A 22,267-nucleotide genomic window follows, 5' to 3' on the forward strand; every position below is an offset into this window, starting at 1 on the left:
AAAATATAAAAATAAATTAATTAATTAATATAAATATATTTAAAATTTCAAATAATTTAAATTGCACATCGAATTTTTTGACTTCACAACTCAAATTCTTCCATCCTGTGACTATTTATTTTGGCTTTAGTGGCCACCGTTCTACGTATGTAGATATAGAATAAACTCTCAACCCAATTTCTTTATAGGCAAATGATAAACTAATCCTGCAAAATGAATGGAAGTTTTTCCAAACAATTCCATATACGAATGGAATTATCCAATTTTCGTATTTTTCACAATAGATCCAAACTCTTTGTGTAGTGATCTACTTTGGTCTTCAGACACGGGTCACATTATTCGTGCACAAAGAAAAGGAGCAAGACCCCTGTTCAAATCCCACACCCATCACATGAAGGGACCTGCATGTTTCAGAAGCCTCATCTATGGCGAGCACAATGGATACATCAAGGGAATTGTCATTGATGACATACACAACCCTAGCCACAGTGCTCCCCTCTGCAAGGTGACCTTAGAGAACTCATTCCTTTTTAAGCATCTGAAATAGCTCTTGGTAGCAAATGAAGGTATGTACACAGGATAGTTTGTTTACTATAGAAGCAAGGCCAATTTGACTGTGTGTAACGTGTTTCCCTTGAGGTCTATTCCGGAGGGAGCCATTGTTTGCAACGTGGAAAAAAATGTCAATGATCAGGGTTCTTTGCTAGGTCTTCTAGAGACTACGCCATCGTCATCAACCACAATATCAATAACGGCACTACCAGGTTTGCGTTTCAATTATATTTAGGGTGGGTTTGTTTCTATCACCACTGGTGTCGACCACAATCCTGACAATAGCACTACCAGGTTTGATTGGTTTTTATATTTTTAGGATGATGGTTTTCAACCGTAGAAATTCTTAGGGTTTCGCTATGTTTTCCCTCGTGACAATTGTATTTGGAGATCTAATTGCTCAATATCATTAGGTTGAATTGCATTAGCGAGTTTGTTTCTGATTCCTACCTCTAGGAGTTTATTGGTAACCGTGAAAACCTTAAGTTGGGATCTTTGTTAAAAAGTAAAAGTCTTAAATATATTCTTTCAAAACATAAATTATTTTTGTTTATCTTTAGTGCTTCCAAAACAATACTTGGATTTGCAAAAAGTCGATAGTACTACGAGATAGGCTTCACTGCCCCACCGGCCTGCATGTGCTAGCCATGGCTATCCTCTCTTCATGACTTTATCTAAACATGTCACAGTGATGGGGTAATTGAAGTCTAGTGGGCGGTATCACCACCCCTACTTGAAAACCAATTAAGTCTCTAGTGCATAAACAATTTGTGTTTTCCTTCAATTTCATTTTTGTTGCAAGTAAATAAAAGTTTATTAGAAAGAAAATAATGTACAAGATTTCTATGTCAAGTATTTAGATTATATGATACATTGTTTGGTATTTATGTAAATGATCGATAGACACTTTATACTTCAAGACTCACAACAGTACATATTATACTAGCTAATCAAAAACTCAATCCAAAATTTGACCAAAAAGCATCAATTTATTACACCTTCCCTTTGATTGAAGGGTCATATAATATGAAATTTTTCCCCTTTTATTTCTTATTTAACTTAAATTCAGTTTAACCCTTGTCATTATATTTCAAACAAGACTTCACAGAAGTTCAGGGTTCCTTAGCAATAATGATTGGATTTCACCTGTCTGCTTATTCAAAGGATTGATTTCCAAGATCTTCCCCTTCTCATAACACACATTAGCCACATCATTTGTTACAATTTCACCCAACATCTCAGGACCAGAACTGGCCCGATGAGGATGTAAGATTTACATTCACCCTTAAGCTTATCAGATAGGTCTGGTTTTATTTTCTTTTAGATGCAACATATCCCCTAGCTAATATGACATATTATCCCGAATGTTATTTGCTACCGTTCCCCTAACATTGGTAGGACGAGTGCCAGTACCAGAGGAAGGTGAGCATTTTAGACTCAAGAGGGCCTGAGATATATTTATGTGATATTTTTCCTACCCAGTGGTGATTGAACACACTATCCTCTCATCAAGTGGTCCTCTATTTATGTGCATACGTGCCTGAGAAAAAGTTTCAGATTTAGCCGTTAGATGAGGTTATGATCAGAAAGAAACGTGTTCATAATCCAACATTTATGTCCAATTGCAGCGATTATAATATATCATGAATTTTTATGCAAGACCCTTTCTCAAATCAATTTAAAGTATTTGGGTAGAGGCATAATTTGACAGATGAGCTATCCTTGTGGCCATGGAAACAAATCTACAAAAAAATTTCTAATTGCCTTGAGGGAGTTGGCATTCATACATCCAATAGGAAGGCTAGACATTTGCACCCAGATAATGCCTAAGAATAAGAATTCAATGAATATATTAAAACCTATCTTCCATGGCCTTGGAAAAAAATATTCAACCCTCCATAAACCAAGGCATATTGTACATAAGATTTTCTTTGTCAAGAACAAAGATAAATGCAATGATGAAAAACTCTTGCCCCTGGGGTGTATCACCATAGTAGTTTGCAAGAAGAAGCCTCAGGACTTGGATACACATTGATATATTTCAGCATCGGACATACATTATTTAGTATAGAATCAACCTATGTGCATGGTAGTAAGACTCCTCCACGATAACCTAGGAGGCATAGAGAATCAGAACCAATACAAAGGTTGGCTTGTAGGTGTAAAAGAATGAACGTGAGGGATTATTTGAGATAAAAGAAAATCCTTTAAAGAGAAAAATTTTTGGGTCATCCCTCTATTGGTTGAATCCATCAAAGCAAAAGGGATTGTTTCTTTGTTAAGGGGAGCTTTTCGAGGAGCCAAGCCATTTTTTATTGAAAATCTGAATTCCTATATGCCCTTTTCATTTATCATATGTATAGAGGGACAGTTGGAGTAGGTCTTGGGTCATCACTACCACTGAGTGTGAAACCACAAGCAGAGAGATTGTGGTGATTGAATATCCGTAAGTGGATGGTGTATGCTTGCAAAGACAACGTGAGATTTTTGGAGCCCAATAAGCAAAAAGTTGTGTTTAGCATGAAAGCATAATCACAAGCTTCAAATAAGTTAACAAGCTTTAGCTTGGATGTTTAGGAGACGTTATCCTCTCCACCTAGATTCAAATCGTTCTTTTGACATGTGGTCCTTGTGGGCTATTTGACTCTCCAAGGAGCCATTTCATGTGGATGGGGACAAGAACAATCCTTGGGTGACTTTCATGGGTTAGATTCTGACCAGTTAGTCTCATAGCCAAGAATTGACTCCACAAATATGCTAGTAGATATTAGTCTTTCCAATAGATCGGGGAGTAAACACTATAGGAAAAACCGAGCAATATGAAAAGGTCAAATAAGCCCTATCTTAGCTTTACACATATATATTTAATGAGTTAGAAGAATATTTACATGAGTAACCAATGAATCAACTTACATAACCTTATTGGAAGTGCCACGCCCATAATCTTTATGGATAATAGATATGCAAGGTGGCATGTAATAAAAATGGAGTTGAAAATAAGAGAACATGTCTCATGCAGTGCTTTCGTCTAGCTTATAACACCATGCATAGAAAAAATAGCATAGTCAACATCAACAAATTTATTTAAATGACTTTAAGCTAGAATATTTGGTAGTGGAAACATGAGAACGAAGAGTGGGACTGCTTAACTTTTATCATGGATCGATAGATCTACGTTGTTTGAATGGGAATATTAGAAAGGAAAAATAATTATTTTAATTCTTCTTAAAATTTATAGGAAACATGTTAATCACAGTTTACAAGTTACTTGGGGCCTTATTTTCAGATTGTGTGTTGAATCTCGGTTCTATGTTGAATTTAAATTTTGTTATATGATGTGATTGTCTCATTTTCTAGGGTGAATCTTCCCTCTGGAGCTATGAATATTGTGCCAAGTGGTTGTAGATCTATGATTGGTCAAGTTGCTCGAGGTGGAAGAACAGAAAAACCAATGCTCAAGGTTGGCAATGCATACCACAAATACAAGGTCAGAAGAAATTGTTGGCCCAAGGTTCGTGGTGTGGCTATGAATCTAGTTGAGCATCCTCATGGTGGTCATCAACATATTGGTCATGCTAGTAATGTACGTCATGATGCACCACCAGGGAAAAAAGTTGGGCTTATTTCTACCTGAAGAATTGTTCATCTACATGGACAAGCTGCATCAATAGCTGCAAATATGGACAACTAATCTTAGTTCATTTATATTTGCAAGGATTTCATTGTCTTATTTTGGTGTTTTATTTTGTCATAATGTATCTAATGAATTCTACTGTGGATACGAGGAAGTGGACACCAGTTGAACGACTTACTTAGTCCTGGGAAGCATCGATGGAAGCTCGTAGAGTGGGTATGCAACAGTTTTACCCATTTTCATTTTGTTTATCATTCATTATTTGTGTTGGTTCTGATAACCAATTTTAATTATTTATCTTTTTTTTTCACTTTATATCATTAAAATTCCATGTTTCCCAGGTTAGGTAACATTTTTGGTTGCTTTATATGAGCAGCCTGTAGGACTAGGATGTTCCCAATGAGTTTTGAACATTTTTCTAGTATGCCTTATCAATTCTAGATTGTCATTGAGGGTTATCGCTTGAATTGTTATCAGGTTTTACATTTGATTGACAATGAAACTCCCTGCTTTTTATAAATTAGTTGTATGTTAATTTTTAAAATTATTTAATAAAATTGTCTTCAATAGCCACACTTCAAACAATTGATTTCACGCTACCAGGTTTAAGGTTTGGGTTATTTATTTGGTTAAAATTTCCCAAGATTTATATCATATCTTAGGTGTCAAGTTCGAGTTATTTCTTTGGTCAAAATTTCCCAAGATTTACATCATATCTCAACCATTTGTAATTCATGTCATTCTAGTGTAACAGATCGTGACAAGGATGAGCCCTATTAAGCTCACCAACTCTTTTACTATGCTTCATGAATCATAATGAAAATGGACTCTGAATTTGATTATTTTCCTTGAATAAATAGTATTAAAAAAACTCCTCTCAGTCAAGCTTAGCCCCAAGTCATACTAGAATTTCTGACATGTCAAGAAGATTGGCTCAGCAACGAGTTTAACACCTAATTCCTTGCAAGTCAAAGAAGACTGTCTATTTAAAAAATAGATTGATCGCATCCTTAAATTTTTAGCCCTTGGACTCCCTCATTAAAGAGAATATCATTCTATGATCCTGATAATTGGTCTATCAAAATGCTGATGGGGCGAAATATGAGTTATGGAGTAGAGAAAATAATTTTCCTTAACATTTCCTAGAATATTTTAAACTTTTGGTGGCACCTCACTAACACTACCACCTCCACACCAACATTTTTTTGGTAACGTTCCATTGCAAGAGGCATCCAATGATTCACATTCCTCAACCCATGACCATAACGATGATTCTTCTTGAACATTTTACCTAGATCTAGACATATAGTCCTTATCATCATCAAGTATAGATTTCCTTTCTTCACATGCGCCCCACCTTCCCCCTCCAAATTTTAAATAAGAATCAATTTCTATTGCATGCTTCCCTTTGATTACAAATTTATACATGTACCTGACATCCTAGTCTCTATCCTGGTTCTTATGCTTCTCTTATTGTTCTAAGCTAAGCAATGGGGAAACCATTACCTCCCTACCACCACGAATAGATAAACCATTTTTCCTACACCGTCTTTCATGCTCCATAGGAGGAATACGAAAAACCTCTCGAGTTCTTTCTCTCAATCCAATCGCTAGATAAACATCTTGATTTGAACCAGATTCATTTGTTATGTTCGTAAGATTGGCTTTAGAACTATCAAGGTCCTTCAATGGTGGGGCATATCCACATATTGAATGAAAAGGAGGGACATTTGAATTTCCATCCCAAAGAAAGGTAGCTCTCAGTTCATTCATATAAGCATTTGAGAAGAGAAACCAGTCTAACCAAACCTAGAGAGATTTCATGACTCTCTACTGCAAAAACGACAGAATATAAATGTGAAAAAATTCATAGAGTGATCCACAAAAATATTACACTTATTATGATATTTATTTTTTTATGAGTAAAAATTACCAGTTTCCTTGCTAATTGATTACCAATAATGTAATATTCCATACAGTTTTCCCATATACAAGATAAATCAAATCTAAAAATGTTAAATAAGTTGTAAATATAAGATAGACTAGCATTAAGTTTCCTATGAAAACTCTCAAGCAGCTCAAAAATGTCCAGGAATTTCAAACACTACGATGGTACCAAGGCCACTATAAATGATCAAAATATAAAAACTTGAAAGTCCTAACATGGTGCTTCTCAAAAATGAGAATCTCAAAACCTAAGTTTTGTAAAGAACCATTTATTCTTCCTTGCCTTGAACCTCTCCTCAAAGGATGATATCGCACCACAACCGTGGAAACGCTAATGTCACTAGCATTAAACATAGAGCACTCAAAGGTCATGGTTACACCCATGTAAAAATGTCCATAAAAACTGTAGTAAAAAGGGAAAAACCAAGGCTGTGGTATAGAGAATCCGATCTAGTGTCTTTATTAGTCAGGGGGTCTATTAACCCATATTCAACTTTTAATCTCTTTATGTGGGAAGAGACATTTCTTTCAATTCCTCTAACATTCTTAGTGCCATGTTCTTCAAGAGACTCACGATACTCATTAGTGTTACCTCCATTTGACGTCGATTTTTCTTGATATTACACATTTATAGTATCAAACCAGATGGTATATATATAAAGGAACAAAATAAATTAGCATCCTAGAGGCAAGGGGAATCACCTGCGACCTTCATCCATTCCATCGTCATTAAGAGTAGAAGCAATGTTGTCCATTGTGACTTCTTGTTTGTGTTCTTTCCCAGAACCCCCAAATATGTCCTCACTACCAGAAGAAGAGTAATTAAAACCAAGTCCCATAAGCTCTGCCTTATCTTCTATATCAGTTCCACGATCCTCACAAGTCCACTTTGAAGCCTGTAATAGAGGATGGGTTTTCATAGATTTTCATGTTAAAGGTCTTAGATCGGGCTGTGGGGGCTGTGGGAACGATGACTTTGAGGTTCCCACCACACCAACATATTTTAGTAAAGTTCCACTGTAAGAGGCATCCATTGATTCACGTTCCCCAGACCCTGACCATGAAGATGATTCTTCTTGAACATTTTTCCTATATCTAGACATATATTCCTTATCTTTATCAAGTATGGATTTTATTTCTTCACCTGTGCTCCACCTTCCCCCTACCAATTTTAAATAAGCATTAGTTTCTCTTGCATGCTTCCCTCCTATTGCAAAGTTATACCCATTCCTGACCACCTCATCTTGACCTTGGTTCTTATGCTTCTCTGCTTCATCTAAAGCTAAGAAATCGGGAAACCATTACCTCCCTCCCACCATGAACAGACAAACCATTTTTCCTACACCATCTTTCAAGCTCCACAAGAGGAATACTAAACAATTCTCCAGTTGCTTCTCCCTCTCCAATCACTAGAGTAACATCTTGATTTGGACCAGATCCATCTGTTATGTCTATAAGATTGGCTTGAGAACTATTAAGGTCCTTCAATGGTGGGGCATATCCACATATTGAATGAAAAGGAGGGAAACATGAATTTCGATATTGAAGAAAGGTAACTCTCAATCTGTTCACATAAGCATCTGAAAAGAGAAACCAGTCTCACCAAACCTAGAGATATTTCATCACTCTCTCCCTCAAACCTTCTGCAATAATTGACCAGTGATGTTTCGATATAATTCATTAAAGCTTTCCATAATATCATGCAATGCTACTTCAAATTCTTTCCTATATGCAGAAGATTTTTTTACAGGAGCACTACTGTTGTGAAGAATATCAGAAACTAACATGAGTCTTGCAACTTTATTTGGAATAGGAATCTCCTTTAGTGTCAAAGACTCTGTAACTACCTCAACTACCTTACCAGTTGCATCGACATTGTCAAAAGCAAACCCCATTACTTCTTTTATTTGATTTCTCTCCAAGGTTAAAGGATGAAGCATGTCCTCAAATTCATTTCTTTGGCCCTCTCTTAAGGTGAATTCCTGATCCACTCTCTTGCTCCTTCTAGCAGCATAAGTTGCAGTTTAGGCTTTCTCATGCTCATGCACGTGTTCATATTTAATCACACGAGTGGGGGAACTTAGACGTATTCAAAATTGATAAAATGATTATTGTGGAAATATGTCTATAAGAGTTATTTCTTGCAGTGAAAGATACATATTATTTTCACAAGCATGAAGCAAATCATGTTATAAAGATTCGAGGGAGGGATGGCTTTAAAAATTCAAGTTTTAGCCTATCTTTAGGATGGGTTAGTTCCTATGGAATCATAAAGCACCTAAATATTGATTGCATGTAGACCAAGAAAAATAGATGTATACCAAACTAGAGAAATCAAAGCTACAGGTACAATGTTGATGTCGGGTTGTTGGAGCCTGACCTAGGTTCGAAGTTAATTAGCCAAACAAATCCCTGTACTACTGGCCCTTTTGGAAACAGTCCACGGAGTGCGGACTGAGGTCTCACCCGAAGTAGTATGGGATCGTGATAGAACCAAGTTTCCACACCCTTGAGATGTCTGAGAGGTTCGATTGGTCCTTTGTTTTCTCTTGCACATAGGTTGCTTCGTGCACTTCCCATTCCTCGTGGCCCGATACACTACCTTCGCGTAGCCCTAACTAGGGGTTGTGTCGCGCTCTGTGCTATTACCCGAGATCTTACTTATCTTCCCGTGTTAATTAACTACCTTTGCATACTTGAATGTCTTATAATTAGCAATACAAAGCATTTATACACGATTGCGCAGTAAATAAACAATGTATTTGCAAATTATATCTAGTCATGCACTAAACCAGGAAAAGGTACACAAAATTATAGAAAAACTTCTCTTTATTGATTCTTCCAATGGTTACAGACTCGACCTACCCTGCGCACTCAGCTGTAGCGGTCCGTGCACGCAGATGCAGGGGTCTGCGCACTCAGCTGCAGGGGTCTGCGCACTCAGCTGTAGACTACTATGCCTCTGCGCACTCAGCTGTAGAGCCTTCTCCTACTCTACGACCCACGGAAACACTTTTCACTTAGACTCAATCACCTAGACTTCTCATCCTTCTATTAGTTAGTTCTTCTACACTTAGAGCCTCACTCTATTTATACAATCCCATAGTCTGCGGACCATGGGTAGGTCTATGCAGCTGACATTACATTACAAAAACTAGGGTGAACAACCCTGTGACTCTATTATACTTTTTCGCCCCACGCCCATAATTTGTGGAGCTTCTACAACAAGATTCGGTCAAAACTTGGTCTTTAAGCCCCAAAACATGCCTTCAGGGAATTCCATGCCCAAAAGGCCCCCAACAAAAACATCGTGACTCGTCCTCGCGTCACTTTGTCAGCGCAAAGATCTTTATACGAAGTCCCTCCAACTGTTCTCGAACTATAGTGAGGTCAACAACACACTGAGTTGCTGCTGATTTGATCTGTTGCATATGTTGTTCCGAGACCTTTGTGTTGGACGTTTTTCTCTACATCAGTGCGTGCATTCCCTACATTTGTGCGAGTTTTCATTCAATTTCTGTTGTGATGGTGAAGGCCTCGTCGATCCAAGGCTGAACATGCGCCTTCAGGACTGCTTCCTTATGTCATGCCACATCCACCTGTTCTTTCAGCACTTTAGCCTATTGCATCCAAGCGAGCCTCTAAGTGAGGGCCACCGCCTGCACAGTTCCTTTGATGTTTTCATACTGTTGTTGGAGTTCTTGCACCTCTGTCTCTAAGTGTTGGATCTTGGGGTCCTCCTCCAGATTTGTGAATACCTCAAATGATTCTTCCAACATGCTGGTGCAGTCTTGCACTACACTACCAATTTCATCCAGTCCCACTGTGATAGTGCTAGCGCACTATTCTCTAACTTCTCTGGGGGTGGATGGTTGCGACTTTCACCGTGGCTCGGTGATCTGAAGGTTCAACTCTAGTTGCACCTTTGTCATTTCTTCACTCGCCTCACGTACCCCTGCTACTAACCTGTGGATCCGCGCCTCTACTGACATGTCTGCTAGGATGGCCAGCCCGAGGACACTTTGGCAAGCGTCGTCTATTACCTGTACAAGTTGTTGATTCTACGACACCACTTCATCACGTTGCAAGCTCAATTGTTCCATATTCATTTTATGCTCACTGAGGACTTGTAGTGCGCAGCTCTCCCTAGCTTGCAACTCTGCAGTTATCCCATCCTGTAAAACATATAAGGTCTCTCGCGAAAGTGTAGCTATGTTGATACCGAGACCCTTTAGTGCACTAACCGTAGGCCTGTCGACCTCATTTGTTTTCACTAGTGCCCCTTCTGGTAGCACTATGGTATTCATCATCTACGCGCGCAACATTTGTTCTGATCTCGTTGTTCCGACTATGAGGCTAGTTGAGAGGATACCAGACTGAGGAGGGAATAGCTGCAATTGCTGCAACTACACTCTAAGGGCCCCCAACACAATATACTTCTCCTACATGAAATTTTGGAGGGCCTCATAGGTGACATCATGCACTGTCTCATCGAAGTCATGAAAATCACCCTCAGTTAGGGTGATCAGGTCAATCAGCAACTTTGATGCCTTGACCTTCTTACATGACCTTGTCTGCTCGGTTGGGTGTTCGCGCTTCAACTATGTTGACGCAGTTCGTGGGTCCGCACCTCCCTCTTCTTCCTCTGCTTCCTTCCCATGCAAAGGCTACGTTTAGCCCTCACATGCCTTCATGACTACCTCTTACGCTTCTGCTACTGCTACTGCGGCCTGTTGCTTCTCCGTTCCTGTCTATGTAGCATCCCGTGCTGCCCACACTTCTGCTGCCACTGCTTCCTTCCTTCGCTTTTCAGCCAACTATGTAATGCACAACTTGGCCTCGTATTTCTTTCGTTGTGCGCCGACTTCTCTATCTCCGTGATGTATGGGGCGCGCCACTCCGGCAGCCATGCCTCTAGTATGTTAAAGATGACTTCATTCGTGGCTACAAAGGGTAGCTTTATCCATTGTTTGGTCAGGTCCTTGCACGCTCTGATGTAAATCATATGGATGCCCATTTTAAATTCTGCAAAACTCTGCAGGTTATTGTAGATGGTGGGTGACAATCACAACTTACTGTTGATCCCCATTTTGAGGTTCATCTCCATGAATACCAAGAATATTTTACTGTCGTGGATCCTCTTGGCATCCTTTGTGGCCTAGAGAAAAGTGTACTTCGCAGCCTCTGGTGGATCCCTGTCAATTATGGAAAATTGACTATCCTCCAGTAATTCCCCTGCTAGGAGCACTATGGACAGTAGAAGCCATGCACAGTGGAATCTTTTGCCTTTTTCCTGAGCTTCATGACAATTCTCTAAAAACTCCTTGCAGAGGAACTCGAACCAGTTAAACTGGAACCCCTTCGCGCACTGCTCAGCCAGTGTGACCACTAGCATGGGTACTTCGTCTGCACAGTACTTGCGCATAACCTTACCAGCTAGTATTTGGGTTGCCACTTTCACTTCTTTGTCATTGATGCTAGATATGGCGTAGCCCCTTTTCCTCTTCACTAGCTTCTATTTTTTCTTCATGGCCTCCATGATGGCCAAGTCACTGCTCTTCCCCTTCGAGATGTCCGCGGGGTCCTCTCCTTTGCATGGAAGCTAGGAGATGCGGTGAATCAAGTCTGTTGTGATGGGGATGGGCTCCTCTAGCCATAAACACCCATCATGCACTAGGCAGAGTAGCTGCCTGATGATGAAAATGGTTATTGGGGTGCGATGGAAATGTGGCACCCAAAGCAGGTTCAGTAGCCTAGCATTTTCCATTCTGCACAACCACTTTCGCACCTCTAATTCTGTACCCCCCATCATGGTGTTCTGCTTGAGCTTCATGAGGTGCCTGGTCTCAAGGTGAGGAAACTTCTCGTGGTCAACGAGGTCCCAATCTTTGAAGTTTAGGCTCGGCACCCATCCCATGTGTGTGCCCTCAAAAATAATGTTGTCTAGGAGGAGCGGGGTTTGGAGTGAACTCTTGGTCTCATCCAGGTCCTTGGGACTATAACCTTCCCTTTTCACAGGGGCACACAGGCTAGCAACCTTGTCAGGGGGTGCACAAGTTGAGTTTCCTCCTCCATGCCTTCATCCTCGTCTTCTTCGATGATTAGGTCCTCTAGGTCTTCCTCTTCTTCATCGGTCTCAATGGTGATGGCTTTCCCCTTCTCCTCCATTGATATCTTGGTGTGCAGCGGGTTCCGCAGGGACACACATACGGGAACCATCATTTATTTGTCCTTCTTGGGTCTTGGCGTGCGCAGTGATTTCAGGATTTCTACCAGAATCCCGGCACCTTTTGGAGCATCCCCCACAATCAGGGCCTGCACGGCCTCCTCAATGGTTGTTACTATTATCTGCATAACATCCTCGGCTGTTGCCATTGTATATGTCCAGAAATCTACCACTTGTGAACTTAGGGGCTCAATCAACGCTCAGCACACAACAATCAGGGCTCTGCTCAATAGCTCAATTCGAAAATGACCAAGTGTTGTTTGCTAGGTAGCCCTTTGTAATTTATGGTGCTTTTTGAATTTGAATTCGATTGTTCTCCCCAAATCTGGTTCATTAATGCTCCCTTGGCGACATATTTTCCCTAATCTTTACCATAACTCATGTCTTAAATGCCTGCTGCTCGCTCTATTTGGTCTCAAGTCGAGCATCCCATCATGAATAGTGACATCAACGGTCACTTTCTGGTCAACCCGCGCGGTAGCACAGGCCCCCATGCGCGGTCGTAGACCTTGTGACTCTTTGCTTCTGTGCGCAACTCCAATATCGCGCAACTCCCAGGTAGAATAGTTTATAGTCTCGCACTCCCTTTCAACTGCCTAGAGTGTTAAGACTATTCTTCCTTCGGCTAGTTAGGTGGTCGCACCACCCGTGAAAAGTTTCATCCTGTCATCCATCACGTTTCCTGGAGAATACCCACCTTTTATTGTTATAGTCGGCATCACACACTTTACCATCTCCAATGTGCTACCCTGGTCAATATGCTTAGCAATGTGTGGTCCAAGCCAAGGCATCAGACTCATGAATTCATGGCGATAGGCCTTAAACCTATCATTGTGATCGTACACATCGTAACTTATCACTCTATTTTTCTTTTCGAGAAAATCTTCCTTTATCTCATCCACCAGCTTCTTGACTTCTGCATCCACGAGAGCGCTTTTCTTCCTTAATCGTATCCTTTCATCTTCAAGTTCTTGGAGTCTAAGATTTCCTTGTTGGATTTCTGCTTCCAAGGTTTCGCAAACCGTCATATCTATCGATGCTATCATGCGTGTTCTAAGTTCTCCAAGTACTATAGGGCTTACTGTGGTTGCTTCATACTCCAACCTTGGTGGTGCCTGCGCGGTCAGGTTTTTGCACATGGTCCTATTACCCCAGAGAACTACTGGTATGTGCAGGTCTCAGTCAGTCCACCTCACATTGTGGACCTTGTTCAGTGCCTCGCGTACTTTGTTAAAAGCTTCAGCGTGGATATTCTTCTATGCACTTGGTTTTTCCATACTTCGTGGTCCCATTCGGAGGGGTCATTCACGCCATTTCCTTACCTCTACCTCCTTACTGATCGTGTCTCCTTTTGCAAGGACAGTGTGCATTTGCACAAGTTTCACACCATATGCCTGTATCCACCTGGATAGGTGGGTGTGTGGGTCGGTTTGTCCACCATACTTGTCTTTCAATTGCATATGAGGCTTCCCAAACCACATGAGCATCATCCATTTAGCTTCATGCCAGTCCTCAAAGCTTCTTTGTTGCATCCCCCACCATCTTGTGGGCATAGCTCATAGTACCCATTTTAGAGTGTCGAAACACTGTTGTTTCGGTACTTCTCTTTCAAATTTGTTCAAGAAGTCATCCACCTCGCTCAGCTCATCATACGTAGGTAGATCTCTTACCTTTGTTGCCACATAGCATAGTGACCTTTTCATCATGTTATAGCTAAGCATGGTTACCTCCAGTAACTGGTTCTACCATCGTTTTATCTCCTCGTCAGAATCTGATGTGCAGGAGCTTTCGTGCTCCCAAGAGATTCGGTCATCCGTGGTTGGATTTACCCAATCTTTCTCCCACTTGGTTATCTTGTAGACGTAGTCCAGATCGTCCTCGCTGTCATAATCGCGCTCTGGCTCTATGTAGCACGATCCTTCTGTATGTTCTAAAGGTACCACTGCACGTAGAGACTTTTTCTCAAAGATCATCTTGCACTTCTTTAGATTTATCACTACATTCATGTCAGTGGCTCAATCTATTCCCAATAGTGCAGGGTAGGGATTGCTATCATCAACAATTTCTATCACTTCGAAATCTGCTAGCACACTTTCTCCTTTATGTCTACTGTGATTCCCTACAATCTCCCCATAGGTAGGATATTCTCCTAGTTCGCCATTCGTAGTTGGATAGGAGACCATTGTAGTGTAGGCCTACCAATGCACTCCCATGTCTACTTTGGCAGGATGTTCGTGTTCGATCCTAGGTCCAGAATCACTTGGTCCATCTCATATTCCCCAATCTGCATGATCAATCTCATCTCCCTTCCTGTTCGCATCATGTTCTTCCCGAGCTTCCGGACAACGCGGGGTTCTCTTGGCGTGGTCCCAGTGCATCTAGTTATGAGTTCTTGTAGCCCCTTTACATCCTTTTTGTTGCACAGCAGCTTCATGCATGTCTCCAAGAATGTGTGAGCATCAATAGGTCGATTTCCGGCTCTAGTCTGTCTTTACTTCCTGAAGTGGAGGCATCAAAGAAGCTCCTCTTAGCTTCCACGAAGGTCTCCTTAGTGCTCTCCAAATCAAATTTTGGTTCCTTCGTTGGGGCCTTGCAAACCTAGATACTTTCTTTAGTTTACTTGCCCTTTTCATCCCTTGTCATAATACCACTCCAGAGCATGATATTTACATTAGAGTCTTCCTCGCGTGGCTCAAACCTGACCATTTGCAGGTTTTGAGTCGGGGGAGGTTGGAGTGTTCCTTTATCACATAACCTCACTACCAGTGTTGGAAAGTCCTCTGTCTCATGATCAAACAATGTACAATACAATCATGATGGTTGCATTTGATTGATACAATCGTGGGCATAATGTCCTAGCCCTCTGCAATTGTAAGATATCAACTGTCTGCGACCTCTTCCTGGTCCCACTCCACCTTGGCCTCGTTCGCACCCCTAAAATATGGTGCGCCCAATTCCTATGTTTTGATCGAGGGCCTGTGTTTTGGCCTAAACTCTGTAGGTAGGAGTTCAATTCATCATCAGTTCATAACTTCTATGAGTGAACTCATCATGTCCTACTGACCTACAGAAATTACAGAACAACTGCTATGAAATCTACATATACTTCTGTAATAGATGACAATTATTTGTAGCATGCTTTCCTCCTATCTAACAAATTGTGCACCATAACGCAGGCAATGCACTTGGTCCTACTTGTGCCTCCGGTCTTAGTGGCATTGACCCTCCTCCCGCAAGGTAATTCGCGAACACTAGGCAGTGTTCCATGTTCTGCCCTTGGCCCTTGAATTTTACGCACCATACCTCATCATGCACTTCTGGGCGAGCCATCCTGTCTTGTTTCAAACTCTGCATCTCAAGGCACAAGTTTTTCAACTGCGCATGAATCTGTTGAACTCCCAAGTTAGGATCTTGTATCGGAGTCTCATGCAATCTCATTGCGACCTCCAAAGCCTCAGCCTGAGTGGTTAGCCTTGGTTGCGACAATACGTTCCGTAGATGCAGTGTTAACGATGCTACAAACCATTCACGGTGTTTCCCATCTGTTAATGTCATGCTCGCTTCGCGAGTTGTGCACTTCAGCCTTTGATCCAACTCCCACAAGGTTTCACTTGGTTGCATTGCGATTTCCTTGAATCCAATGATCGACTGTGCCTTCGATTTTGGCCTGCTAAATTCTTTGTTTGGCGTAGCTTGGATATCCGCTATACTCACATTTGGATTGTCATTGGAATTCTTAATGTACCAGGTCAGCACGCGATCCTGCAGAGCACTAGCCAACATTGCCTTCTTTATATTGTCATCCGTGACACCTCGTGCTTCCCATACAACTTTTATCACAAACCAAAACTGGTTCGTATCTTCGTTCCCTACTCCCTTAAACATTGGTAGCTTTATCGTGCTGGCCATACTGCTTCATGGTGGTGGCGGAGGTGGTATGGACGAAGTCAGGGGTGAAGACGATGAAACTAGTGGTTGTGTGGGTGGGGGTGGTATGCACGGAATTCTCTGCCTTATCAGACTGATCACACTTCTTGGCGAAAACTTCACGAGCACTTATTTTCCCCCTCACAAAGGTGAAATCAAGAGGCTAGTGCTACCTTCATTTCTGTAAATTTTCCCACTCTGCGTAGCCCCAAACATCAATTTATTCACATAACCTATTTTTCACACAGTAGCATTTTAATCCAAGTGTTCAAAGATTTAACGTACTTACCTCGATGTCCATTGAGGAAACGTTGTTCTACCTCGCTATAGCTGATTGAAGTATCTACCGCGAATTCGGTGATGAATCCTCCTATGATCTGATTGAGCTAGTGATCCACGGTGGGCACGATCTTATCTTTCGATGCTTCTAGTCTGCGCACCAATTCTGGAGTCCACACAGTAGGTTTTTCGAGTTTACACCTTCCTTAGCTATCTGCTGGCTTCGCAATCCACTCGTACAACTCACTAAGGAAGGATGCAAAGAAAATTTCATGGATCTCCATGTACAAGTAGAAATCTAACCACTCTTCCTTTGATAGTCACAGATTCCTCTTTTCCTGTGCAGGAACTCGTGAATATTTCTATCCAACCACTCTTCAATTCCTTTCTTTTTTCAGATTCCACTAATACGACATCAGACATATCTATGCAGATCCCAATCCCGGCAACGAAACCATTTGTTGGCTTGTTGGGGCCTGACCCATGTTCAGAGTTAATTAGCCAAACAAATCCCTACAATACTGGCCCTTTTGGCAACACTTCGCAGAGCGCGGACTGAGGTCTAACCCGAAGTAATATGGGAGGGTGCTAGAACTAGGCTTTTGCACCCTTGAGATGTCTGAGAGGTTCAACTGGTCCTTTGTTTGCTCCTGTGCATAGGTTGCTTCACACACTTCCCGTTCCTCATGGCTTGATACAGTGCCTTTTCATAGCCCTAACTAGGGGTTATGTCACGTGCTATTACCCAATATCTTACTTATATTCCCTTGTTAATTGACTACCTTTGCCTACTTGAATGTATTATAATTAGCAATACAAAGCATTCAACAACACAAAGCATTTATACACAATCGCACAGTAAATAAACAATGTATTTGCAAATTATATTTAGTCATGCAATAAACCAGGAAAAGATACACATAATTATAGCAAAAATTTTCTTTAAAGATTCTTCCAATGGTTATAGACTCAACTTTCCCTGCGCACTCAGCTGCACAACCTTCTCCTACTCTAGGACCCACACACACACTTTTCACTTCAACTCAATCACCTAGACTTCTCATCCTTCCATTAGTTATTTCTTCTACACTTAGAGCCTCGCTCTATTTATACAATCCCATGGTCTGTGGACCATGGTTAGGTCTATCCAGCCTACATTACGTTACAAAAACTAGGTTGGACAACCCTGTGACTCTATTATACTTTCATGCCCCGCGCTCGCAATTCACGGAGCTTTTACAACAAGATTCAGTCAAAACTTGGGCTTTAAGCCCAAAAACATGCCTTGGGGGGATTCCATTCACAATAGTTGATATATGGATTTGAAAATCCTCTAGACTATATAAGTTTTCAAGTAATTTTTGGAAAGGACAAACTGCAGTCTTTTAAATGTAGACCCAATATATTCTTGTTTGTTTTCATAAAATTAGAAAACTTGGACAATCTAAATCTCAATGAAACTTAAAGGCTCTTGATCTTCATACATGCTTTGATTTTATCATTATTATCCTCAACATGTTCTGTTATTTAGAGTGAGATTTTGTGAATTGGGAGGCATGTTTTCCAACATTGTTATTTTTATATCCCACACAATTGGAATCCTTCTACATTTGGCCTCCTATACTTCCCTAGGCTACATGTGTTAAAGAGGGTACAAAACATAACTGATATGTTCTTTTACAATAAGTTCTTCTCATTTTTTGGATGGATTCTATGGAAATATTATGCATGCTAATTATGTGGCAAGAAAGAATGTTACATTATTCTTTTTTATCATCTCTTGTTTTTAAGTTAGCATGCTTCTATTGTACTAGTTCATTATGCCTATATTATGTAAAGATCGAGTTGAATGGGTTCTACATTTGATTTCTGCTATAGTCAACAACTGAGTATTTATGTTTTCTATTTTGGTTGGATGATGGGACGACACACTTTGATTTCCACTATTGCTCTTTTTTTCATATACTATCACAAGTGCACAAATACAACCTCACTTTTATTTTTGCCTAGATGAGCAAATGATGACATCCTTGTATTTTGTAGTGACAATGATAACTATGTATTGGAGGTAGACCTTGAGCCCTTCAATTCATCCGTTCCTTACGCAACACTAACATCTCCTATTGGTAATGGAGTTCAATTTTTGAAACTACATTTGTCTTAAATACTATTTCATGATAAATAAAGCACACAAATACCACAGTCATGTCATTTTTCTTTCCTTGGTTAATATATTTCATCATCGTGTTTGAAAGTTAATTCATTATATTTTATTCACAATAAATCTCTATCAAATAGAAGAGAAGGATGCGCTCGTTGTTTTAGAGATATATAATATGGATTGATTAAAAATTCACGGGGCTATTTCAATTCTTATCTTTCTATTTCACTTCTTTATAGAAAACTATATATTTAAATACAAACTCAACTCAAATCAAACTAAAATAGAGAATCCTAATTATGAATATGTTTCTCTCTCCATACCTTGCAATGGCATTTTTTTTCTCTGAATTATACTTGAATTTAATTGATGATAACCTGGATTTATATATTACTTTTAGCACCAAATTGACATCATGGTAAACATAAAAATATCCCATTAAATATGACCTAAAGATGATTCAAATAATATTACCTTTAGTCTAATCACATGGTAGAGTAATTTTTGAGGTGTGAAGTTTTATTAGAGGCACTTTTGTTTGTTTAGGTTAGATAAGGGTATTCTCTTGCTTTTATGTGACATTCAATTTATCATATGTACCATGTTGAGAAATGGGAAGGAATAAGGTATGACATTTATCTTGTATAAATTGACACTGAACGAAAGGATATAGAGTTTAACCAAGCTACAATCCACTTTGGTAAATGCAGATGGACATATTAAAAAACTACCCAAGAATACACATATACAGAGTTTGAACATAAGTAATATATGGTTTCTACTTTTGCAGATATGTTCTCTTTTCTATCCAAGATATCGCAACAAAACAAATAATTATATTAGAGAAATTGTTAGAGGACACCATTGAGGTCAAATTTTCTGATGTACTACTTGATTGACACCTTCTCATGATAGGAAGGATTTAAAAATGAATTCATATGTTCTTGAAACAAATTAGACTCAAAGTTTATAGATATAAAAGATAAAAACAAATTTAAATGACTTCATTTTATTGTTACTTGATTCTGGTGTGGGCAGCTTACATGAAATGTGCTTGGAAAAAGGATGGGGAGACAATGCAAATCATGTTTTGGATATGATTCATTTGTTGTTAGAGATCCTTGGGGAACTTGAGTCATCAACTTTGGAAATGTTTCTAGTAGGTATTCCTATGGTTTTTAATTCTTTCAACTGATGGTTATTTTGGGAAACAAAATGTTTTAGAAATGCCTAATAAGACATCGATGGACAGGTAACAATTTTTTTATAATTGCAATGTTCAATCCATGATATCCTCTCTTTATTATTTAATTGTATTTTGAATGTTTATTTTGATTTTGCTTTGTATTTTAACTATGAAATTGAAAATAATTGTTATCATGTTTGTTTAAACAACATCCAAAGCTTGAATATGAAATTAGCGTTACACGATATTGATTCAAAATCCTTTTAACTTTTTTGTGTTGAAATATTTTCATGGCTATTAGAAAAGTTTACTTTCATGTTGTTATTTGAGCACATGTTATTTATATAGTTGACCAAGTTCACACGTTAGAGAACAAAATGTTATTGCAAATAAAATGACAAGGATTAAACATCACACCTTAGATTATTTGTTTTCAAAAGCTGTTTACAACTTGAGCTTTTTAGCATGTAACTTAATTGGAATGATTGTGCCTAAGTTTTCCATGAAGGTTGAATACTAAGTTGCTAAGGTGTTCTTTTCTATGGTGATGTTTACTTGTTTATATAGGTCATCTAGCCATATAGTGGTATTTATCACTCAACTGAAGAAAACTTGTTCAGGTTTCTTGTTTTTATGTGAAAGAATGGCTTTATCATTCTTGATGTTGAGGTATATGTCATATAAATCCTTTATAGTATACTTTAGTTTATATTCTAGTGTTCATCGTCTTTCATATCTTACACTTTGCATTGTATCTTCTTTTGTTTTTAGAAAAGGAACTCAATATTGATGGTAAGCAACAAGATTTGAATAATGAGGAGAGCACTAACACTCGAGTGACAAATGCAAAAAGAGAGAGAAGAGAACTGGTGTATTGATACCCTTAAAGTCAATATCCCACATAAGACACACACATAGAGACTTATGTTCAAGTCTTTACAGTTGAAGAATTCACCTGCAATGACTTGGCAACACAATGATAATGTTTTGTAGTGATGAAAAAACATTTCATGTGTAAATTTTAGTCCTACCAAGTTAATTCATTATATTTTATTCACAATAAATCTCTATCAAATAGAAGAGAAGGATGCGCTCGTTGTTTTAGAGATATATAATATGGATTGATTAAAACTTCACGGGGCTATTTCAATTGTTATCTTTCTATTTCACTTCTTTATAGAAAACTATATATTTAAATACAAAATCAACTCAAATCAAACTAAAATAGAGAATCCTAATTATGAATATGTTTCTCTCTCCATACCTTGCAATGGCATTTTTTTTCTCTGAATTATACTTGAATTTAATTGATGATAACCTGGATTTATATATTACTTTTAGCACCAAATTGACATCATGGTGAACATACAAATATCCCATTAAATATGACCTAAATATGATTCAAATAATATTACCTTTAGTCTAATCACATGGTAGAGTAATTTTTGAGGTGTGAAGTTTTATTAGAGGCACTTTTGTTTGTTTAGGTTAGATAAGGGTATTCTCTTGCTTTTATGTGACTTTCAATTTATCATATGTACCATGTTGAGAAATGGGAAGGAATAAGGTGTGACATTTATCTTGTATAAATTGACGCTGAACGAAAGGATATGGAGTTTAACCAAGCTACAATCCACTTTGGTAAAGGCAGATGGACATATTAAAAAACTACCCAAGAGTACACATATACAGAGTTTGAACATAAGTAATATGTGGTTTTTTCTTTTGCAGATATGTTCTCTTTTCTATCCAAGATATCGCAACAAAACAAATAATTATATTAGAGATATTGTTAGAGGACCCCATTGAGGTCAATTTTTTTGATGTACTACTTGATTGATACCTTCTCATGACAATAAGGATTTAAAAATGAATTCATATGTTCTTGAAACAAATTAGACTCAAAGTTTATAGATATAAAAGATAAAAACAAATTTAAATGACTTCATTTTATTGTTACTTGATTCTGGTGTGGGCAGCTTACATGAAATGTGCTTGGAAAAAGGATGGGGAGACAATGCAAATCATGTTTTGGATATGATTCATTTGTTGTTAGAGATCCCTGAGGAACTTGAGTCATCGACTTTGGAAATATTTATAGTAGGTATTCCTATGGTTTTTAATGTTGTGATTCTTTCAACTGATGGTTATTTTGGGAAAGCAAATGTTTTAGTAATGCCTAATAAGACATTGATGGACAGGTAACAATTTTTTTATAATTGCAATGTTCAATCCATGATATCATCTCTTTATTGTTTAGTTGTATTTTGAATGTTTATTTTGATTTTGCTTTGTATTTTAACTATGAAATTGAAAATAATTGTTATCATGTTTGTTTAAACAACATCCAAAGCT

The 22,267-nt window shown here is 38.8% G+C and overlaps 3 pseudogenes; 2 read left to right on the plus strand and 1 right to left on the minus strand.

Annotated features, from left to right (window-relative positions):
* Positions 1-217: 217 nt before the first annotated feature.
* On the plus strand, positions 218-4,186 carry LOC149235644 (large ribosomal subunit protein uL2-like; annotated as a pseudogene).
* A 2,645-nt stretch (positions 4,187-6,831) lies between these two features.
* On the minus strand, positions 6,832-12,508 carry LOC149235645 (protein RRC1 pseudogene; annotated as a pseudogene).
* Positions 12,509-13,403: 895 nt separating this feature from the next.
* LOC149235646 (large ribosomal subunit protein uL2-like) overlaps positions 13,404-22,267 on the plus strand; it is a 31,973-nt pseudogene continuing 23,109 nt past the window's right edge.

The sequence above is a fragment of the Pinus tabuliformis genome, chromosome 8, assembly GCF_031772625.1.
Source record: "Pinus tabuliformis cultivar Carrire ecotype Pingquan chromosome 8, CPIR1, whole genome shotgun sequence".
Lineage (NCBI taxonomy): Eukaryota > Viridiplantae > Streptophyta > Pinopsida > Pinales > Pinaceae > Pinus > Pinus tabuliformis.